Here is a 16,434-nt window from a genome sequence, read left to right as displayed (position 1 = left end):
AATATTTACCAAAAATCATATATGGCAAGCCCAAGCCAGGTACTGGAAATATGTCACTTTGTCTGACTTTTCTGGATTATCCTAGGTTCTCTATACATACACTGCTATGTATGATAATATATGTAACTGTATTTGTGTATACCTGAATAAACTTACTTCTAGTCTGTCAACTGAGTACAAGAAACCGCCCATTCACTTACTTCAACTACCCAGTAAAGTGGTTAGGAATTGGTAATTTGGCCGATTTCACACAAATTTCAACAGATGCCAATTTCAAAATAGGATCCAGAATAAACAATGCAGACATTCCTGGCACTAAAATAACATTTTCTCTGTTCATTAGTCATGGCTACAGGCCCCTCTTAAATTACTCTTGCTTACCATTTGGAATTTTTATTCACCAAAAATAGAATATTTATTGTTATGCAGACTACTGCATTATTGTAATAATTGTATAAATAATGTCAATCCATTCTTGACTCCGTACTGGAATTTGGACTGGCAGGTGGACAGGTATTGGACGGTGATGTCATTTGCTTACTCTTTAGCTTCGCTAAAGAATAGAACATTTTCGCTACTGTGAGCGCAATTTCAAGGTACTTTTCGTCATGAAAGCAATCAAAATGATATCTATTTCTGTAATATAACTTTCATTCTATCAAATGAGACCGAAAAAATGAGAATATAACCATAACAACCATACAAAAATATACCGGTAAGCGGCCGCTAATGGCTGAGAAGTGAACTCCGCTATTTATGGTCTGATTTCTTCATTTTTGGTGTACGTGAAGAAGTATCTTTCCATCATATATTGCCCAAGTTTGAATAAGATAACTTAACAAACAACTGAGAAAATAATAATATAATATTAATAATAATATTAATAATAATAATAATATCTTTATTTACTACACGTACATGTACAAGGTATACAGGCCTAGCTGACATCAGTGACATACTACTGTACAGAAAGGCACTTGTTATGCTGAGTATTTCAAGAAAATTAGGTCAGTGTCCCAGGATAACACCCACACTAGTCGACTAACACCCAGGTACCCATTTACTGATGGGTAAACATACACAATAGGTGTAGAGAAACACACCTAATGTTTCTACCCTGGCTGGGAATCGAATATTTACAAAAAATCATATATGGCTAACCCAAGCCAGGTACTAAAAATAAGCCACGTTGACTTTTTTGGGGTTATCCTAGGTTCTCTACACATATGCTGATATGTGTAATAATCTATAGAGAGAAAATAACTTTTTTGTTTCATGTTTATGGTGGAGTACGAGTGTATATCATAGTTAGCCCTGTGCTACACTCCGTTTTTTCTAATATAAGCCCCTAAGACAAGGATAGGAGAATGGTATTTGTTTACCATATCCTCTTCATACCTCCGTCAAACTGCTCGGTGTTATGCCAAATATTATTCATTCTGGAGTATTTAACATGTTTTATGTTATTTATATTGTTTCTTATGTCATATTAGATCAATTCTGATAGGCAAATAAGCTGTAGTGTTGATATTAGCATAATAATAAAGCATATTCTGCTTCATGAGACTGAGCTCATGGCAACTGACAGTGGCTTCAAAGCCACCTTATCTTTAATGGATAATGTACTGTGTAGGTGCTTTACATAATGAGAAGCATTTCTTTTATTCATTAGAACCATGGCTAGGGCTACAAGTAAGCAGGTTAAAACAATAAAGGGAGAAAAAGAAATTGGAATGACTTATGCAGCAAGTAGCACCACCAAACAGTACCAGCAGGTTGGTGTGGCGACCCTGGAAATTTGAAATTATACTAGCCAAAATTAGTGCCGAATAACTGAAGGAACCGAATAACTGATTGCCGGATTTGTGATGGCAGACCTGTATAGCACAGGGGTAACTGTGATATACACTCGTACTGCACCATAAACCTGAAACAAAAAAGTTATTTTCTCTCTATATATTATCACACATAGTAGCATATGTGTAGAGAACCTAGGATAACCCAAAAAAAGTCAACGTGGCTTATTTTTAGTACCTGGCTTGGGTTAGTCATATATGATTTTTGGTAAATATTCGATTCCCAGCAAGGGTAGAAACATTAGGCGTGTTTCTTTGCACCTGTTGTCTATGTTTACCCATCAGTAAATGGGTACCTGGGTGTTAGTTGACTGGTGTGGGTCGCATCATGGGACACTGACCTAATTTTCTTGAAATACTCAGCATAACAAGGGGCTTTCTATATAGTAGTGTCAGCTAGGCCTGTATACCTTATACATGTACGTGTAGTAAATATATTATTATTATTATTATTATTTTCTCAGTTGTTTGTTGGGTCATCTTATTCAAACTTGGGCAATGTATGATGGAAAGATACTTCTTAACGTACACCAAAAATGAAAGAAATCAGACCATAAATAGTGGAGTTCACTTCTCAGCCATCAGCGGCCGCTTAGTGGTATACTTTTGTATGTTTTTATGGTTATATTCTCATTTTTTCGGTCTCATTTGTTAGAATGAAATATATATTACAGAAATATATATGATTTTGATTGCTTTCATGATGAAAAGTACCTTGAAATTGCGCTCACAGTAGCGAAAATGTTCTATTCTTTAGCGAAGCTCAAGAGTAAACAAATGACATCACCGTCCAATACCTGTCCACCTGCCAGTCTAAATTCCAATACGGAGTCAAGAATGGCTTGACATTATTTATACAATTATTACAATAATGCAGTAGTCTGCATAACTGTAAATCTTCTATTTTTTTGTGAATAAAAATTCCAAATGGTAAGCAAGAGTAATATAAGAGGGGCCTGTAGCTGTGACTAATGAACTGAGAAAATGTTACTTTAGTGCCAGGAATGTCTACATTGTTTATTCTGGATCCTGTTTTGAAATTGGCATCTGTTGAAATTTGTGTGAAATCGGCCAAATTGCCAATTTCTGACCACTTCACTGGGTAGTTGAAATAAGTGAATGGGCGGTTTCTTGTACTCAGTTGACAGACTAGAAGTAAATAAGTTTATTCAGGTATATACAAATACAGTTGCATAGATTATCATACATAGCAGTGTATGTATAGAGAACCTAGGATAACCCAGAAAAGTCAGACAAAGTGACTTATTTCCAGTACCTGGCTTGGGCTTGCCATATATGATTTTTGGTAAATATTTTTTTTTTCTTGGTTGTTTGTTGGGCTATCTCATTGAAACTTGGGCAATGTATGATGGAAAGATGCTTCTTAACGTACAACAAAAATGAAAAAGACGAACGATAAATAAGGGAGTTAACTTCTCAGCCATTATCCGCCTCTTTGCAGTATATTTTCATATGGTTTTTATGGTTGTATTCTCATTTTTTTGGACTCATTTGATAGAATGGAAGATATATTACAGAAATAGACATGATTTTGATTGCTTTCATGACGAAAAGCACCTTGAAATTGAGCTCAAAATAGCGGCAATGTTCGATTTTTTCCGATGTTCAATGAACTGTGTAAGTCAAGTTGGTTAATTTTATTAAGTGTACATGTATTCTAATTTAACCACTCTGTAATTCGGCAAATTCCGTAATCCAGCACACTACAGGTCCCAATGATGCCGGATTTGTGATGGAGGACCTGTACATGCACAGAACACTATACTCAAATATAAACCTGCCTCTCAAACTCCTACTTACCAACTACAACAGAACATACAACCATAATACAAGACAAATCACTCTTTGATGTCCCTCATGTTCCTCTCTCTCTGTGCAAAAATGCTATGCAAGAAAGGGCCTGAAGATCTGCAATTCATTACAAGAACACACTAAAGGACCCCTGCTTGTAAATCAATTTAAGGCCCTACTTAGAAATCTCCTCATCACCCAAAATTAACCAGAAAAGATGATTAAGTACAGCTTTTCTGGTTTATAGGGTTTGTGTCACATGGGGCGTAATCTTTGGTGTCACCTGGTATGGCATCTTTGGTGTCATCCCCATGAAATCCAAGGGTGGGGGGGATATGGGTAGTAAACTCCAGTTACATCACTGCTGCATGCCCAGCGACTAATGTTTAGCAATGAGAACGTTTAACCCTTTCAGGGTCCAAGGCCCAAATCTGGAGTCACGCACCAGTGTCCAAGAATTTTCAAAAAAAAAATTTGTTATTTTTTCTTATGAAATCATAGAGAATCTTTTTGTGAAGGTAATAAAACAAAAAGTACGAAATTTGGTGGAAAATTGACGAAATTATGCTCTCGCGAATTTTGATGTGTCAGCGATATTTACGAATCGGCGATTTTGCCGACTTTGACTCCCATTTTAGGCCAATTACATTATTCCAGTCAACCAAATTCTTAGCTATTTCACTAGTATTACTTCTATTCTATCGATTGAGCACAAGAAATCGCCAAGTCAACTGTTTCAACTACAAAATAAAGTGATCGGAAATTGTTAATTTGGCCAATTTAACACAAAGTTCAAAATATTCCAATTTCAAAATAGGGTCCAGAATGAACAATGTAGGCATTCCTGGCACTAAACTAACATTTCCTCTGTTCATTAGTTATGTTTTGAGGCTTTACAAATAAATTCCATTTTGATTTTTTATTCACATAATGAATTTTTATTCACACCAAAAAATAGAAGATTTGCTGTTATGCAATACTGTAATAATTGTATAAATATCATCACCATATTTGTGAATGTATATTAGACCCACCAGCTGATGTGTATTAGACGTGTGAGGTCGTTTGTTTACTCTTGAATATCGGCAAAAATTTAACATTTCTGCTACTTTGAGCTCAGTTTCAAGCCATTTCCAGTGCTAAAACCAATCAAAATCATCTCTATTTCTGTAATATGTCTTCCATTCTATCAAATGAGACCAAGAAATCGCAAATACAACTATAAAAAACATACGAAAAAACACTGCAAAGTTGCTGTTTTAATCGAAAAATCATGATTTCATTTTTTTCCTCTCATTATACACAGTGTGCTGCAGGATCTGTTTTATGTGGTGCACACATACCACATAGATGTATTCTCTCATATCTAGGCCCAAATGTACCACTCACAGTTTATCAGAGTGAGCTGAGCTCATGGCGTAGATCTACGGTTTGGACCCTGAACGTAAAGCTGTAGATCTACGGGATGGACCCTGAAAGGGTTAAAGGCCATAAACCAAACTTTATTAATGATAAAATAAATAATCATAGTATTATTGAGGAAACATAAACTCAAATACCACTTTGAGTACAGGCAACAGATCCTACATTTATTTAACTTCAACAATGAAAAAAAAAACTTGAAAAATAAAGAAAAACACCAGTTCCGATTAACCTTGAGTACAGGTAACATCTTAAAGAATCTGATCTTACATTTCCTTGCCTTCAATCCTGCAAAATCATCTATCACGTCATCAAAATCAATGATTTTTCCTTTATAGGCCTATTTGTACTTTGTAATCCTATAATAGGCTATATAGAAATGAAGGATTTTTCTCTCAGGTTGCTGCAGCATGGTTTTGGTCATTAGTGTTACCTTCTTTAGAGGCTCTATGGTGTCACTCCTTAACCCTTAAACTGTCCAAATGTAGATCTACGTTTTTTCAACATTTGAAAGTATGTAAAAAAATAGATCTTCTTTTCGTTTTTTTACATTTGAAAACGTGTAAAAAACTCTGATCTACGTTTTTTTTTTGTTATATTTGAAAATATATAAAAAAATGTAGATCTACTTTTGGAGCACTGCGCATGTGAACATAGATCTGTTTGGACAGTTTAGGGGTTAAATGGTGTCAATTGGGGCAGCCCCCCTGCACCCCCTTATGACGCCCCTGTATTTAATGCCTACTTTTTTACTCAAGTACCCTAAATTAACCAGAAAAGCTGTACTTAATGCCTACCATTTAACTCATGCAACACAAAAAGAACCAATGATGTCTCAATTTCAATACTGAATATTTTGCTGATGATTTCACAACAATGTACTCATTACTTTAAAAAACTGATGTTCAAATGTCATTGTTCTGAATACTAAATTGTAATACTTCACACTGTAAATTGATTAACCCCTTGACTGTCGAAACCCCAAATCCTGAAGCGTCTCCTGGTGTCGAAAAATATTAAAAAAAAAAAAAAAACATTATTTTTCTTATGAAAGTGTTAAGATTATTTTTCTGATTGTTTTAGTCCATAAAAATTTTTTTTGCCATCAGTACTTACCGACATATAGAGGCGTGAAGTTGGCAAAAATGAGCCACGTATGGCAACAGAGGCGACTGCCTCTCACCTGGTAAACTTTGGTTTACTTGTATTCAAAGGTTTCTTGTTTTGTTCACTATTTTATTTTTTCACATAGCTTAAGTGGCCTGTGAGTCCAAAGTAAGGTGCAATGTACATATACTATACACTTGTTGTATACAACACAATAAGCCCACAAACATAATTACTGTTTACAAAACTTGTTTACACAAACAATACAAAAATTTTTTTATTACTATTGTTTTATAATATATATAAATGTACAGTCACTGGACATGTTCCTAGAAGTTCTGCAGCTTGTGAAACTCTTTGAAACATGGTTTCATACACAATGGTGTTTTACACTCCTTACACATAAAACGAGTGTGTCTGCATTTTTGTGGGCTTTTTTTTTATGTGCAAAGACAAAACACCTCATTTGAGCAGTTTTCTTCGAAGTATTAGCAGGCAATTGTGTTACGTAGTTATTTTTATTATTTTATTATCACACTAGCCAATTCCCACCAAGGCAGGGTGGCCCGAAAAAGAAAAACTTTCACCATCATTCACTCCATCACTGTCTTGCCAGAAGGGTGCTTTACACTACAGTTTTTAAACTGCAACATTAACACCCCTCCTTCAGAGTGCAGGCACTGTACTTCCCATCTCCAGGACTCAAGTCCGGCCTGCCGGTTTCCCTGAATCCCTTCATAAATGTTACTTTGCTCACACTCCAACAGCACGTCAAGTATTAAAAACCATTTGTCTCCATTCACTCCTATCAAACACGCTCATGCATGCCTGCTGGAAGTCCAAGCCCCTCGCACACAAAACCTCCTTTACCCCCTCCCTCCAACCTTTCCTAGGCCGACCCCTACCCCGCCTTCCTTCCACTACAGACTGATACACTTTTGAAGTCATTCTGTTTCGCTCCATTCTCTCTACATGTCCGAACCACCTCAACAACCCTTCCTCAGCCCTGTGGACAACAGTTTTGGTAATCCCGCACCTCCTCCTAACTTCCAAACTACGAATTCTCTGCATTATATTCACACCATACATTGCCCTCAGACATGACATCTCCACTGCCTCCAGCCTTCTCCTCACTGCAACATTCATCACCCATGCTTCACACCCATATAAGAGCGTTGGTAAAACTATACTCTCATACATTCCCCTCTTTGCCTCCAAGGACAAAGTTCTTTGTCTCCACAGACTCCTAAGTGCACCACTCACTCTTTTTCCCTCATCAATTCTATGATTCACCTCATCTTTCATAGACCCATCTGCTGACACGTCCACTCAGCAGATGGGTCTATGAAAGATGAGGTGAATCATAGAATTGATGAGGGAAAAAGAGTGAGTGGTGCACTTAGGAGTCTGTGGAGACAAAGAACTTTGTCGTAGTTATCCTAGGTAAATGGTTGTGTGTCATCATTCCTTGTTTCCTACCTTCCTGCATTCCTTTCCTACCTTCCTTCCTTACTTTTTTCCTTCTTTCCTTTCATCTCGTCCTTCCTTCCTTCCTGCCTTCCATCCTTCCTTCCTTCCTTCCTTCTGGTTTCTATAATATATATACACATATATAGTAACTGGATATTTTAATATAACTATTATCTTCATTCAGCAGCTTGTCTTGTGTGTGAGTGTGAGGCTTCTAATTGTTCTTAGTCAGGGTAGCAGCTGTCAAAATGACATATTGTCTCATTACTCACTCCCCCTACTGCCTGTCAAAACAATGGGGTCAGATGCTCGCTTCCCCTCCATCCTATCTAATTATCTTTCTCCCTCATTCTCTCTCTTTCTCCTTCATTCTTCTGGTATCCTGGGCATTGCTTTTGGTCATAAACTCCTCAAAACCATGAAATTGATCTTCACTGACACCTCCATTTGTGTTAGAACATCACTTGGAAAGAGTAGAGTCCCAGATTTGCTGGGGAGTCACATATTTCTTACCGCTAGGCATGCTGAACAAGGACTACTGAAATGGCATTCCCACAATGCACCACTGGCTCCCCAATCTTCTTTATATGGTGCACACTGACCATGGAGACCCATTCTTTCAAATGTGGGCCTACCAGCTTTCTCCTGCTTGATTCGAAGCCGCTAGAATTTATGTGTATTAATACATCAAACACAGTGGCTCGTAAGACGTATATATATGACCGAAACAATCAAAGGGTTAATTAGCTCTATTGTAAAACTGTAATACTTCAAAATTGTAATGTTCAAATTTCAATGTACGGCACCAACCCTTTTAGGGTTGGTGCCGTACTAGTATGGCTTGCACACCAGGGTTGGTGCAGCCAGTAGTAACAGCCTGGTTGATCAGGCTCTGATCCACCAGGAGGCCTGGTCACAGACCGGGCCGTGGGGGCGTTGACCCCCGGAACTCTCTCCAGGTACTAGTATGCATAAATTCTAGCGCCTTCAAATCGAGCGAGAGAAAACTGGTAGGCCTACATATGAAAAAATGGGTCTATGTGGTCAGTGTGTACAGTATAAAAAAAATCCTGCAGCACACAGTGCATAATGAGAAAAAAAACTCCGACCGTGTTTTTGCTTTAAAATAGCGACTTTGCAGTGTATTTTCGTATGCTATTTGTGGTTGTATTCTAGGTTTTCTGGTCTCATTTTATAGAATGGAAGACATATTACAGAAATTGAGATGATTTTGATTGGTTTCACAATGAAAAGTACCTTGAAATTGAGCTCAAAATAGCAGAAATGTTCGATTTTTGCCAAAGTTCAATAGTAAACAAATCATGCCATGCATCCAATACACGTCAACTGGTGAGTCTAATATTCTTTCACAAGTGCGGTGATATTATTTATACCATTTCTACACTAATGCAGTAGTCTGCATAACAGTAAATCTTCTATTTTTTGAGAACAAAAATTCAAAGTGGAAAGCAAAAGAAATGTAAGAGAGGCCTGGGGATGTGACTAATGAACAGAAAAAAATGTTATTTTAGTGCCAGGAATGTCTGTCTTGTTTATTCTGGACTCTATTTGGAAATTGGCATCTTTTGAAATTTGTGTGAAATTGGCAAAATTGCCAATTTCTGACCACTTTATTGGATAGTTAAAATCGGTAAATGGGTGGTTTCTTGTACTTATTTGATAGAAAAAATGGAGTTCTAGCAAAATTGTTATGATTTTTGTTGACTGGTACACTGGAATTGGCCGAAAATAGGGCTCAAATTGAGCGAAATCGCCAATGTGTAAACATCATCGAGACCGCTAACTTCGTAAGAGCATAATTCTGTAAGTTTTCCATCAAATTTCATACTTTTGGTGTCATTATCTTCAGGAAAAGATTCTCTATCATTTCACAAGAAATTTTTTTTTTTTTTTTTTTTTTTTTTTTGAAAAATTTCCGACCATGAGAACAAGTTTAGGAGAGGGCCTGTTGACCCTGAAAGGGTTAAATACTCAATTGTACTTCATATTGTAAATTGTTTACTGTAATTTTTACCATTTAATCTGTTATAGTCTAATTAACCTTAAGTTAATTTTAAGTTTGCCCGAAATGCTCTTCATTCAAGGGGCTTTTGGCATGTACACTTAACTACAATATTCCTTTGTATAACTATGTATCGTGTCAAAATAAATATTATTATTATTATTATTATTATTATTACTTCACCTATGCTATTTGTGCCTGGAGATCTACAATGGCAAATAACCTAAAGCCAATAATGACCCAACAAAAAGCTACAGTGCAAATGATCACACACTCTGCTGCTAAACAACACTTCCACCCACTCTTCAAAGACCTAAACCTACTCACTATACAAAACATTTACTCATACTACTCTCCAACCTACATTTACAGAACAATAAATTTTAATGTAAATCCCAACCTGAAGTACATTCTTGATAATTGCAACAGGACCCATAAACATAATACTAAGCACAAAAATCTCTATGACATTCCCCATGTCCAGCTAAATCTCTTCAAAAATTCAATGTACATAAAAGGGTCCAAAATCTGGAACATTATGCCAGAAATCTCTAGAACCACTATATGTAATGTGTGTAAAAACCACACATGCATTTGCTCAATGTCACGAACATAGGTAGAACATTATAATCAATATATACGTACTCTCAATATCTGTAATCCTCTCAAATGTTAAACAATTCATTGTGCCCACTTTAGGTTAATAATCATGCCTATAATTCCTCTCTATTAAACTTATTAAAGCCATATAACATGAACTAACAGAATATTCAATTCATTTGTATTCATTGTAAACTCCTACATTTACAATTATACTCACCTAAGTGACTGTATATACAAAATTATTTATGTAATAAAGTTGGTAGAATTACTGACAATATGTAAAGAAAAGGACACAAGTGCAACTAATGTGACATTTTTATTGTGGCAATGTTTTGCTCTCCAGGAGCTTTGTCAAGCTGTTACAAACAGTACATGGACACAGAGGGTATATATAGGCTCAGAGTGAGGTGCAATACTAGTGGTAGTAGTAGTAGTGATATAAGTTGTAGTAGTAGTAGTAGTAGTAATATAAGTTGTAGTAGTAGTGATATAAGTAGTAGTAGTAGTAGTGATATAAGTTGTAGTAGTAGTAGTAATATAAGTTGTAGTAGTAGTGATATAAGTAGTAGTAGTAGTAGTGATATAAGTTGTAGTAGTAGTAATAATAGTAATATAAGTTGTAGTAGTAGTGATATAAGTAGTAGTAGTAGTAGTGATATAAGTTGTAGTAGTAGTAGTAATATAAGTTGTAGTAGTAGTGATATAAGTTGTAGTAGTAGTAGTGATATAAGTTGTAGTAGTAGTAGTAATATAAGTTGTAGTAGTAGTGATATAAGTTGTAGTAGTAGTAGTGATATAAGTTGTAGTAGTAGTAGTAATACAATATGTTAGAACAGTTAACTTGCACATGAGTAAAAGGATATAAAAGCTATTACTTGGGTTACATAAAAATAGGTTAGACAAATATTTCTATTGGAGGCTGGATAGAGAAGGCCGGTTTCAGTGTTCATTCTCTGTAATGTGCTTTGTGTAGTATTAACCCTTAAACTGTCCAAACAGATCTACGTTCACATGCATAGTGCTCCAAAAGTAGATCTATGTTTTTTTTACATATTTTCAAATATAACAAAACAAAATGTAGAGCTAAGTTTTTTTACATGTTTTCAAATGTAAAAAAAAAAAAGAAGGTCTACATTTTTTACATACTTTCAAATGTTGAAAAAACGTAGATCTACATTTGGACAGTTTAAGGGTTAACAGGAGAAACTATGTGATGGCAGGGTTTACTGTTTTCAGGAGGATGCTTGCTAAGACTTCAGAGATGGTAAAGCTGCCTTTGTTTTGTTTAATTGTATTAGAAACAACTATTGGTGAAGATTCAAGGCACTTGTGTCTGCGGAAGAGAAGGGAAGAAGGGAAGAAACTTCTGTATTTGTTACCCAGCAACTTTAAACTAGCACACATGTATGGTTTATCCAAGACCCATGAACATAATATTCCTCTCAGACCAATCACGTCAGGTATAGGCAGTGCACCACACAAACTTACTGGAGTTCTTGCCAAACATCTTTCCTGCCTTCTGGGGACCATCAGCCCCACTCATCTTAAGCATTCAGGCAGCCTTCTCAACTGCATCCAAAACCTCTCCATCCATAACAAGAAACTAAGTAGTTTGGATGTGACTTCCCTCTTCACAAAAGTACCTACCACTAAAGCCATTGAGGTTCTACGACATAAAGTCAATCAGGACCTTAATCTTTCTCTACCTCCCAGAGATTTTGTTGACTTGATTGAACTGTGTTAATTTCAACTGTTTTTCTTTCAATAACAGGCTCTTCAAACAAACCTACGGTATGGGGTTCCCCATCAGTGCCGTCTTAGCCAAATTGTACATGGAACACCTAGAGTCTGAACACTTCGCCAACATCATCCCTTCAAGCGTCACTTGGTTACATTATGTGGACGTTTTGATGTACGGAATCTTCAGGCAAGGCTCAACGCAGTTGAACCGGCGATCCAGTTTACACTAGAAGAGGAGTCCAATGACAAGCTACCTTTCCTAGACGTCCTCATTCACAAAGTAAACAACAACCTAAGATTTCATGTTTATCGGAAACCTACAAATACACCTACCATCCAACTTATGACCTGCTCGACATACGTCCACTCAACTTGCAACCGTGCATCTGGCAGCTGGGCTGGGCCGGCTGATGCACACCACTGTACAATATTTGATGATACTCGTGATGGCAATGCGTCATGCAGGCAGCATCAGTTTGAGTAACCCTGCCCTATCAGCAGAATCATGCTGTATTAACTGTACTAACTGGACAGTAAATTTCACCATGGCCCCTAAGATGAAGTCTGAATCTTGCACTGGAGATTGTGGCAAGAAAGGCTCTTACTCTCAAACTCTCTATTTGTTTTCACTGTTGCACATAAACCTGTCTGTATCTGTCTGCCTGTATATCTGTGTCTGTCTGTATCTCTGTGTCTGTTTATCTGTCTTTCTGTCTACCTGTGTGTCTGTCTTTCTGTCTACCTGTGTGTCTGTCTTTCTGTCTACCTGTGTGTCTTTCTGTCTACCTGTGTGTCTGTCTTTATGTCTACCTGTGTGTCTGTCTACCTGTGTCTGTCTTTCTGTCTACCTGTGTGTGTCTTTCTGTCTACCTGTGTGTCTGTCTTTCTGTCTAACTGTGTGTCTGTCTGTCTACCTGTGTGTGTTTTTCTGTCTACCTGTGTATCTGTCTTTCTGTCTACCTGTGTGTGTTTTTCTGTCTACCTGCATGTCTATCTTTCTGTCTACCTGTGTGTCTGTCTGTCTACCTGTGTGTGTTTTTCTGTCTACCTGTGTGTCTGTCTTTCTGTCTACCTGTGTGTCTGTCTACCTGTGTGTGTTTTTCTGTCTACCTGTGTGTCTGTCTTTCTGTCTACCTGTGTGTCTGTCTGTCTACCTATGTGTCTGTCTACCTGTGTCTGTCTTTCTGTCTGCTTGTCTGTCTCAGAGCCACTCATTAGGAGTGTAATTGATCTTGAAGATGCCATATTAATAATGATAATAACAATAATAATCACTGAGGTGCATTAAATGTGTATAAAACGTTAATATAGACATTTTGCTTAATCCATCTATGATTTCTTTTTCAAAATTATATAATAAACATGCTACATAACATATAAACATTTAAATTAACAAATATGAGATGTTTTTCTGGTTGGCTTGACAGAGTGAACAAAAACCATTCGTGTCCAGGCTGGTAAGAACAACAACGTTTGTTTACATAACTCGCAAACCTTCTACACTCTCATTCTATCTCTCGTTTTTTCATTTAATCTTGTTTACTCACCTCTCACTCTACATTAAGTCTACAGATATTTTAAGGTAAGTAATGAGTGGACACGATTATTATATTATAGTTTAATAATATTATTATTATTATTAATATTAGTACATATGTATTATTGTAATAATAATAATAATTATTAATATTATTATTAATTTAGGGCACTGGAGCACAGATCCACTGTATAGCACTTTGTCTGGATTTTTTGGGTTATCCTAGGTAATTTATACTATGTATGATAACTTTACTTACGTGTACCTGAGGGAGAGAGAGAGAGAGAGAGAGAGAGAGAGACAGTGACAGAGAGAGAGAGAGAGAGACAGAGAGAGAGATAGATACAGAGAGACAGATAGAGAGATAGATAGATACAGAGAGATAGATAGATACAGAGATATAGATAGATACAGAGAGATAGATAGATACAGAGAGATAGATAGATACAGAGAGAGAGAGACAGCCACATTCAGTCAGCCAGTCAACGCCTGTGTACAACGGAAGAAATAAATGGTATAAAATACCGACACAATGGAAATATAAACACATATGCAGTATAATGTGATCCTTTATTGACAACGTTTCACCCACACAGTGGGCTTTTTCAAGTCACAAACAGATCTACTTGGGGTGGAAGGTACGCGAGTATTTATAGTCAGGTTCAGAATGCTGAGGACAGGTGGAGAATGCTGCATCTGATGATGTACCGAGTGGGGTTATAGAGTCTAAAATCTTGGGTAGCTTGGAAAGGAGATTGGATAAGTTTGTGAGGAGACCTTCTGCAGTGTTCTTCCATTCCTATGTTCTTATGTGGGGTAGCGATGGAGAAGTTTCTTGGCAAGTGGTTCAGCTATGTTATAGAAGCCACTATTCTGGTTGAAGTTGTCGGATATAGAAATAAGTGATGATTCCAGGATTCTTCGGTATTGAGTGTTGTCTTCTGTGGTGATAAGTCTTGAGTTTCTGTAGTTTATCAAGTGGTTGTGTGAATTACGGTGTTGTACACAGTAGACTTACGCAAGCAGGTCTGAAGATACAAGGAATGCCTGTGTACAACACCGTAATTCACACAACCACTTGATAAACTACAGAAACTCAAGACTTATCGCCACAGAAGACAACACTCAATACTGAAGAATCCTGGAATCATCACTTATTTCTATATCTGACAACTTCAACCAGAATAGTGGCTTCTATAACATAGCTGAACCACTTGCCAAGAAACTTCTCCATTGCTATCCCACATAAGAACACTGTAGAAGGTCTGCTCACAAACTTATCCAATCTCCTTTCCAAGCTACCCAAGATTTTAGACTCTATAACCCCACTCGGTACATCATCAGATGCAGCATTCTCCACCTGACCTCAGCATTCTGAACCTGACTATAAATATTCGCATACCTTCCACCCCAGGTAGATCTGTTTGTGACTTGAAAAAGCCCACTGTGTGGGCGAAACTTTGTCAAAAAAGGATCACATTATACTGCATATGTGTTTATATTTCCATTGCCTGTGTACAACACCGAAATTCCACCAATCATCTCGTGAAATTCAGGGACGTTGATAAATTAGACACATGTGCAACTCTTGGGTATCTTTATTAAGGAAACGTTTCGCCACACAGTGGCTTCATCAGTCCATACACAGGAGAAACTTGAAGAACAGGAGGAGAATGAGGTAATCAGTCCCTCAACCTTGAGTCGATGTGGTCAGTCCATCAATCTTGAATAGAATACGGCATATGAGCAGAGAAGCAGCTTATAAACCATAGGCAGGAGAGGTGCAGCAGACGTAGGTGGTGTCACATTTGCCCAATGCGGAAGTAGGTCGTGCCTAAGGGTTATGTAAGCGAAGAAATCCCAAGTATTAAGATCCCAAGAAGTTGCAGTGTCTGACAATCCTGTCAGACACTGCAACTTCTTGGGATCTTAATATTTGGGATTTCTTCACTTGCCTAACCCTTGGGCATGACCTATTTCCACACTGGGCAAATGTGACACCACCTACGTCTGCTACACCTCTCCTGCCTATGGTTTATAAGCTGCTTCTCTGCTCATATGCCGTATTCTATTCAAGATTGATGGACTGACCACATCGACTCAAGGTTGAGGGACTGATTACCTCATTCTCCTCCTGTTCTTCAAGTTTCTCCTGTGTATGGACTGATGAAGCCACTGTGTGGCGAAACGTTTCCTTAATAAAGATACCCAAGAGTTGCACATGTGTCTAATTTATCAACATGTCGGTTCTGTGAACCATTCATCTACAAATTCAGGGACACCCAATTAGTGATCAAAGAAACTAATTTCTGCAGACACAAGTGCCTTGAATCTTCACTAATAGCTGTTTCTAATACAATTAAACAAAGCAAAAGCAGCTTCACCATCTCTGAAATCTTAGCAAGAATCCTCCTGAAAACAGTAAACCCTGCCATCACATAGTCTCTCCTGTTAATACTACACAAAGAACATTACAGAGAATGAACATTGAAACAGGCCTTCTCTATCCAGCTTCCAATAGAAATATTTGTCTAACCTATTTTTATGCCACCCAAGTAATAGCTTTTATATCCTTTTACTCATGTGCAAGTTAACTGTTCTAACATATTGTATCACTACTACTACTACAACCTATATCACTACTACCACTACAACCTATATCACTACTACCACTACTACCACCACTAGTATTGCACCTCACTCTGAGCCTACATATACCCTCTGTGTCCATGTACTGTTTGTAACGGCTTGACAAAGCTCCTGGAGAGCGAAACGTTCTCACAATAAAAAGTCACATTTTTTGCACTTGTGTCCTTTTACTTTACAAAATTTTTCATATTGTTATCGCCTTATTAATCTTAAGT

The 16,434-nt window shown here is 37.2% G+C and overlaps 2 protein-coding genes across 10 annotated transcripts in view; one reads left to right on the top strand and one right to left on the bottom strand.

Moving 5' to 3' along the window:
* Window positions 1–16,434, bottom strand: part of LOC128688956 (receptor-type guanylate cyclase Gyc76C) — a 619,662-nt gene that overhangs the window by 172,110 nt on the left and 431,118 nt on the right. The window lies entirely within an intron of this gene.
* The window catches only part of LOC138852424 (forkhead box protein P2-like), a 113,721-nt gene that overhangs the window by 75,042 nt on the left and 22,245 nt on the right, over window positions 1–16,434 (top strand). For 2 of the 4 annotated variants that reach the window (XR_011391746.1, XM_070083071.1), the window contains one exon: window positions 12,065–13,339. The exons of the other annotated variants lie outside the window; for them this stretch is intronic. The gene's annotated coding sequence lies outside the window, so the exon portion shown is untranslated. Of the gene's footprint in view, window positions 1–12,064; window positions 13,340–16,434 lie in introns of those variants that run through there. 4 annotated transcript variants of the gene reach the window in all.

The sequence above is a fragment of the Cherax quadricarinatus genome, chromosome 1 (genome assembly GCF_038502225.1).
Source record: "Cherax quadricarinatus isolate ZL_2023a chromosome 1, ASM3850222v1, whole genome shotgun sequence".
NCBI lineage: Eukaryota > Metazoa > Arthropoda > Malacostraca > Decapoda > Parastacidae > Cherax > Cherax quadricarinatus.
Note: the sequence above shows the minus strand (reverse complement) of the source record. Positions and strands in the feature narration are given on the sequence as shown.